Genomic DNA, 8,033 nt, shown 5'->3' with positions numbered 1-8,033 from the left:
TTCAATATATAATCTCTCCCCATGTTAGACTATAAACTCATTAATAAGAGCTTTACCTTCTTCTTCTAATCCCCGTAATCAGCCCAGAGCCTGGTACTCTAGTGCTTAATGAAAGATGCACTGGTTATTTTTCTTAAAATATTGACTGAAATTACTGGAGGGACACTGGAGTCTCTATGTTTTAATGAAAGACATTTAATTTTCCTGGATTTGAAGTCATTAGCACATGACTTGTATTTTATTCTACTTTATTCATCTCATATAGCTTATTCATTCCTCCAATATCCTAAACAACTCATTTTCATTTCTTCTAGTGGAAAAAAGGAAGATATAGAATATAACAGAGTAACATGTTTAAATGTACAACCACCACTTATAATGGTGTTATACTTAGGTTAATTGCCTAGTTTTCAATGAAGTCTACTGAGACAGAGAGGATGAGTAATATACCCAAGACCACAATAATAATCACCAATATACACCTGGTCATAAAATAAACAGAATCAGATAATTCACTGGACACAATTGGAAAGGAATCCAAGGCAGAATACTGTACAAGAAATAATGATGGAGACAGAACACTAATAATTCTTAAAACTAGCATGCCTTATCCTAGTAAAATCCCTAGCCACGCAAGAGACAAAATCAGAAATCAAAGCAGCACAATATGAAACTCCCCATAAAAGAACTGGATTCTTATGAAGGCATTGAAATAAGAATTCTGCAGGCAAAAACTAGAGATCAGGCTCCCAACAGTCTTTCCAAATTGGCAATGCACAGCAGGACTTAGCCTTTTTATTTTCTCATGACAGCTGACTTGGGGAGATTCCTAAACTTCCTTGGCATAGTGTTCCCTTTTAAGAAACAAAATCACTCATTGCCCCCTGGAAATCTGGAAATCATCTTTCCTCTGGCAGACAAATAGAGAGTAACCCCCCACCCCACCCCAGTTGCACCAAAGGCTATTACTACTCACCCACACTGACCCGGTGCCTCCCTACAGAGGGGTAGTATGACTCACACTGAGAAATCCCCAGTTTACAGTCACCCAGCTGTCCTGTCTACTACCCTCAATTTTTGCATCTGAACACTGACCTATTTTCCTGCCTGGGAGTAGATTTTACAGTTTATTAGAAAAAAATTTGGGGTTTAAAATGTTTTTATTAGGGGCTGGAGCAATAGCACAACGAGTAGGGCGTTTGCCTTGTACACGGCCAACCTGGGTTCAATTCCCAGTATCCCAGATGGTCCCCCGAGCACCACCAGGAGTAATTCCTGAGTGTAAAGTCAGGAGTAAGCCCTGTGCATCACCGGTGTGAAAGAAAGAAAGAAAGAAAGAAAGAAAGAAAGAAAGAAAGAAAGAAAGAAAGAAAGAAAGAAAGAAAGAAAGAAAGAATAAAATGCTTTCATTAAAGGGACTGATCTCACACTACTTTGGGAAATATTTGCATTTCTTTTTTCTTCTGTTTGACTACAGATGTGCTCACTACAAGTATTTCTTTAACTATGATAGATTTTGGTTTCCCCAGTCAGCTTCTCAAGGATCTCATAAGCTGCACTGCCCTGGTGATTCTGTCACAACCTTGACAACCCTGTCCCAAGGAGAATGGCTCAAACCAGGAAATCCACATTGTGAGGGGCTTAGGCTGAATTTGTAAGAAAGATGGAGAACTGCTAGCATCACTTATTTTTTAAGTGCTTTTCAAGGGACGTGACCGCTTAGAAAATTATCCTTTAAAATGTTCCTTTATAAGGGACCTCTCCCTGCAGAGATCAACATGACATGTGGGCTGGGGTGCCCTAGCACCATCCCCAGCCATGTGGTAGCTGAAATCAAACTCAGGGCGTTTTCTATGTAACCACGTGCTCTTTATCTTGAGCTGAAGTTGTTCCTTATAGAACCACAGAAAGAAAACATAAAGGAAGCCCTATGGATGAGATCAAAGGGGAAAGGGAAAAAAAATTAGGGAAGGATTTCTTGCTTTAGATCTTCTACTAATCTACCTCCTTCTCCTTCTTTTTCTCCCCCTCCATCTCTCCCTCCTTCACTGCCTTCCTCCCTCCCAATCACCCTCTCCCCCTCTCTCCTCCTCCCTCCCCTCCTCTACCTTCCCTCTCTGCCTTCTCCTCACCCACACCTTAAGTGCTCAGGGCTTACTCCTGGGTCTGCACTCAGGGATCACTCTTGGCAAGATCAATGGACCATATAAGGTGCCGGTATTGAACTGTATCAGTTGGGTACAAGGCAAGCCCCCTACCTGCTATACTATCTCTCCAGCCCCTAATTTCTCTTTAAGAAGATGTGTGGCAGGATGAGCTCACTTGTCTGCTGTATGTAGAATAACAAAAACAAGGCAATGCAAGGTATCAAAGGTGGAATAATTCCATCACCCCAGACTTCAGAGTATAGAATGGAGAAGCCAAGGGGAAATAAGTCAGGGGAGTAGCAAGATAAAGTGGACAGGAAGTAACAAGGGACAGAGATCAAGGGCCTAGGGTACTTGAGTGGTGTGGAGTCTGTTCTGTCCTTCCCATTGTTCATCAATTTGCTTGAGCGGGCACCAGTAACATCTCACAACAAATTGTGAGACTTGTTGTTACTGTTTGTTTTTGGCATATCGAATACATCACGGGTAGCTGGTGTAGAATAATATATATTTATATATATATGTATATATATATGCAATCCACAGAATCAACAACACTGAAAGCAGGAGATCTGAACAACAACAAATAAAATGTGCTTGTCAAGAGGGCAGGCCGGGTAGTGGGCTGTGGGGAAGAGATGTGGGGGACAGTAAGGTTTGAACATAGGTGGACATGGGTAGAGGGAAGTTGACACTGGTGATGGGACTGCTTCTGGAATAGTGTATTCCTGTATTGCATTATGGAATTAGTCAGCTTAATTGTAAGTTGCTAGGTCAGAAACCTCACCCAGCAGAGACAGAGGGACAGAGATGAGTAAAGTAGAAATAGAAGTTATTTATTAGGGTACGCTCCTGGGCAGACTCCAATAACTCCTTGTACAGGCCCCTGGAGAGACGGGCATAGAGCATGTCTTACGGGAGGTGACGTGGAATTTTAAGTTGGAAAAGGAAAAGAGGCCAGCGGGACCTGGGCCTCATGGACCATAAGTCCTGTCTTTCCGTTCTGAGGACAGGGTGATCTTTGATTCCGGGAATGTCGCTATCTCATAAGCCATTGGTCCCAGAGCAAACCTCACATGAATACCTTTGTAAATCACAGTGCTTTAATTTAAAAAAAAAATGTGTGGAAAATGGATTGTGTTTTTTCCCCCTGTGACTTCTGTGAGCTCCATCAATGGTCAATATGTAAATCACTGGAAAACTATTTATGAGTGTTTCTTAGAGCTCAGTGGTCAGGAAGAAAGAGAAGCTTATTTTACAACTGACTAACAATGACATCTCAGAAGTAACCTTTCTGCTACTTTGAGTTAGACCAACTTCTAGAAATTCCATGACGAGCTAAGTGAATTCAATTTTGGCCCCTTCCATGTTGTATTCCTCATAATGACCAAAGATCAGGCGTGCTTAGCTGCACTGTTTACACACCTGACTTCAGCCCCTTGTGTTTTCCAGTTGCTACATTGCTTTGGGGATGACACACTTTCTTGATGGCATCAGGGATCACAAACATCACACTCAGCAAGTGGAGACAAGTACCGAATTACAGGTATCATGCCCTCAAGGTACTACCACTGAGCTCTCCCTGCATCCACAGTAAATCCCATTTTAAAGGACTCTGACTTCGACCCTCCTGTCCTCAGAAAGAAATTCTTGCCCAGCCCATCTTCTTTTAAAATTATTTCTCTTTTCACTAGTCATTAGGTTCTTTCTTTTATTACATTGACACTTCTCAACCAGCAGAGCATTTGATTACAACTCTTGAATCGCCTGTGCATTCTAAGTAATAAAATCTCCCAGCTGTGCCTCCAAGAAGGGTCAGTAACTTTCAAAACTACCAGAAACTCTGATTCTGGCTTTGGAGCAGGAAACATTCAGTCTCATAAGAGGACCTGCAGGGAAAATGTATGGCAGACAATGACGGACTCCAACCAGTAGACCATGTGAAACATACTATGGTTTAGGAGAGTTAGTACTATCTCCCCTCCCCTGCCTACAATCCCTTTTAAATGGTCAGCCACTCTTGGACAGTCTGCACGTTTGATTTGTTTGGGTTAATGACAGTTACTTTAAAGATGTCCACAGTCTGGAGAGGCTATCTGATTAGCTTATTATTACCCTCACACTGAGATTAGCCTTTACAGACAAAACACAAATATGAATGTGAGAAAAATGTGGATTTTGTGGACAAGGCTTCATTGTAAAGTGCTAAGAAAATAAGACTAAAGCTAGCCAGTACTCAGTAATAGAGCTATGGAAACACGTGTTAGAAAACAAAAAGGCTGACAAATAACAGGCTGGCATTAACTCACTTAACCCCTAAATGATGCTAGAGGTGTTTTTATTATGTGTCCTGTTCTCACAAGTGGAAAAAATAGAGCCCAGAGAGATTGTCAATTTCCCAGAACTTCTAGTGACAATAATGCAGCTGGCTTAGATGTCAGCTGTGTCTGGTTCCAGCATCTGCACCCCAAACTATAGCCCAACTTCCTGGCATTGATCAGTGGGAAGGGTAGGCATGACTCTGGAGCCAAGGATGGTCAAGAGGTCATGTAAACTGAATTCTCCTTGGCGTTTGTACAGGCTGCTGAACTATAATCTCAGCTGCCTTCACTTTAATAGCTTTCAGGCACTACATTCAGTGGTCATTTAGGGAAATGTCACTTTTTCTCTTTATGACCTTACTCTGATGGAAGAGAACTAATTTAAAATAAAGAACAAATTTTTAAAAAATTTTTTTTTATTGAACCACTATGAGATACAGTTATAAAAGCTTTCATGTTTGAGATTCAACCATACAATGTTTGAATATCTGTCCCTCTACCAGTGCAAACTATGTACCACCAATGTCCCCATTATCCCCACCCCCCACCTGCCCTCAACCTGCCTGGATGGTAGACAAATGCTCAGCTATTCCCTCTCTATTTGGGGGTATTATATTTTGCTTGAAGTTTCCTACCACCATTCAAGCCTGCCTTCCAGGAGAAAACACTAGATCATTTATTTTCTATTGCTCATTTTGCATATCATTAAAGGTCATGCAGCCAGGTGCTTCTGAAATTCTAAGATTTTGGATGGGTTCCAGAGACATCTCTGTAGGGAGCTATTCTATTTTGGGATTCAGTTGGGAGTTTCTGGGCTGTTGGTGAGCCAAGATGGCGCCCGGGGGCGGGTTGTGGGCATGACTTCCAGCATCAGAAGTGGAAGGGAGGCCTGGCTGAGACTGCCTGGTTCCACTACCACCATGTGGTTTGGAGATTTAGTCCTGAAACCTACATACCGGAGCCTTGCTTGTGTAAGCTCATGGTCGCGGGGTTCCATCTGGAGAAGGTAAGGAAGAACTTTTGAGGATTCTAGATTACATTTCTGCATGAAGATCCTTCATGCATCTTCTGCTGAATGGAAGTTAAGACCATGAACCACAGAATCAGACTACTGATTTCTAAATCCTAACTCCATCATTTTCTTAACTGTATGGTGTTACATAGTCCATTAGTCCTTCAGCCCCATATGAAAAAAAAATGACAAAATTTTCTATTAGTTTGGATAGAGGTGTCGATTTGATGATAATCTGACTGTAAAGCAGATATAGCATAGAGTGTACCCCTGATACAAGCCAACCATGAATTGCTTAATAAAAAAAACACAAATTTCTTTGGGGAGTAGGAGAGATAGTAAAACATATTAGGTACTTGCCTTGCATGCAGCTGATCTGTGTTTGATCCCCAGCATTCCATATGGTTCTCCAAGCCTGCCAGGAGTGATTCCTGAGTACAAAGCCAGGAGTTACCTTTGAGCACCACCAGGAGTAGTCTTAAAACCAAAAAAAAAAAAATCCCAAAACTTAATTTTGACAGGGTTGTAGGGGAGGTGCAGTGTAGACAGGAGTTTGGGGCCTTACCTAGCAGTGACTAGGGGACTACTACTCCTAGCTCTGTGCTCAGGAATGATCCCTCAGGAAATCATGTGGTGCAGAGACTGAACGAGCATGCAAGACAAATACTCCTATAGTATCTCTCCCCACTAGAAATAGAACAAAACAAAACATTTTCGACTTTGAGGGTATTTGGAGACTTTAATAATTTGAAATTGTTTATCTTCATATAAAAATAGAACGCATTCATGTCCATTTTATAAAACTATTTTACCAGTTTATTCAATGTAGTAATAGAGAAACCAAAATTTTAAAGAAAAAGGGAATTTCTTTTAGCAAAGATTTTTTTCTTCTCAAGGGGTTGAGAATTAAAGCAGATAAGCTGTACTATTTCATTGTAGCTATTTTCTCAAATATAGAAATATTCTTAGGATTACAGGGACCTGTAGTCTAAGAGACTTTAAGTATTGCGGTTTGGCTTAGATTGTCCAAGTTCAGTAAATCTAGCATTAAAGAGTGCTATATAAGTTAATCTTGATTGAACGAAAAAAAAAAAAGGTTTTCTGCAACTTATGTCTTAAATTCAGTTCCATTCTTTTACCCCATTCCATTAAGCTTTAGTGCGTAGCTGAATGCCTCTTTTCCTCCAACTATAAAATATAAGCTAAGAAATAACAAGCTTAAAGCAGTGGTTTTGATCTGGCAGTCCTCAATTTTACAGTCAAGAATGTGTCCAACAAGCTGGAGATGTACAATTCCCCAAGCAGGTGAAAAAACGTGATTGTGAGGGCTGAGATGACAGTTTTTATCCCATTTTCAATGCACATCATGTGCATCTGTTGTATATCTGGGAATGTTTTCACAATTTTTTTCTAGAGAAAATTAAATAAGCATTTCTATGTTTAGTTTCTCGGTTATCATGAAAAAGCGAATAGTGAATATGGAAATTAAAGGCCATGGAAATACTTATCTGAGTGGAAAGCACTAAGACTGCAAGACTAATAATGATCCTTGACAACCTGTCTCATCTGTACAAGAGTCTTTCCACCACGACAAAGAGACTACCCAGGACAGACAGTCAGACCTGGAGTTTATGTTTAAAGTAAATCAGTTCATTAGTTTAAAGCTGATAGATAATTTTTTACAAAGGTGAAGTCTCCTTTCAAACAAAGGTAGAAAAAAAATTAAATGCCATTTTCTTCTTTCAAACAAAGGTAGAAAAAACTTTAAATGCCATCTAGTTGGTGATGTAAGTCGTATCTTGATTTTAGCTGGTTTTCAGTTAAAACTCAGCTAATTTAAAAAAATATGATACTCTCTTCAATATATCTCATTTTTAAACATTTTCACAGCACTCATATATTTTAAAGAAACAATTATTATTATTTATAATCTGAGGTTTTTAGCCAAAGTAGTATTAACTAGCCAGGTTTTTATTGCAATAGCTCAGTTTTAATGTTTTGGAATCATAATTAGTAAGAAGAGTTGGGTAAATATTTCTCTGTTAAAGTATTTAAAATTTCTCTGCTAAAGTATTTGCCCTTTCCAGAAGGGCAAAATGTAAACTACATTCTGTTGATGCTGTTGTTTTGGGCCATATTCTTTTTTTTTTAGTGAATCACTGTGAGGTACAGTTACAAACTTACGAACTTTTGTATTTCAGTCATACAATAATCGTTCAAAAAATATGGAATGCTTCACGAATTTACATGTCATCCTTGCGCAGGAGCCATGGTAATCTTCTCTGTATCATTCCAATTTTAGTATAGGTTCTGTCGAAGAGAGCACTGGGCCATATTTTTAATGGGGACTATGAATTGGATGTTGGTGTCCTAAATTCCCAAAATAGTGGTATGTGGGGATGTGGCCTTTGGACCTACTTAGAAACCTCATGAATATGCAAAGTGACCCTACAGATGTATGAAGAGATCAGTACTGTCTGTCTGCTCTTCACCATATGAGAATATTGCAAGAAGATGGCCATCCGTAGATCAGGAAACAGGTCTTCACCTAAC

General features: G+C 39.9%; 1 non-coding gene across 1 annotated transcript; it reads right to left on the bottom strand.

Annotated features, from left to right (window-relative positions):
* Positions 1-7,699: 7,699 nt before the first annotated feature.
* Positions 7,700-7,804, bottom strand: LOC130019451 (U6 spliceosomal RNA). The gene has a single exon (XR_008791780.1). It is a non-coding gene; the product is annotated as a U6 spliceosomal RNA (small nuclear RNA).
* Between the last annotated feature and the right edge of the window lie 229 nt (positions 7,805-8,033).

The sequence above is a fragment of the Sorex fumeus genome, unplaced genomic scaffold (genome assembly GCF_029834395.1).
Source record: "Sorex fumeus unplaced genomic scaffold, SorFum_2.1 ptg000008l, whole genome shotgun sequence".
NCBI lineage: Eukaryota > Metazoa > Chordata > Mammalia > Eulipotyphla > Soricidae > Sorex > Sorex fumeus.
This window is presented reverse-complemented; position numbering and strand designations above follow the sequence as displayed.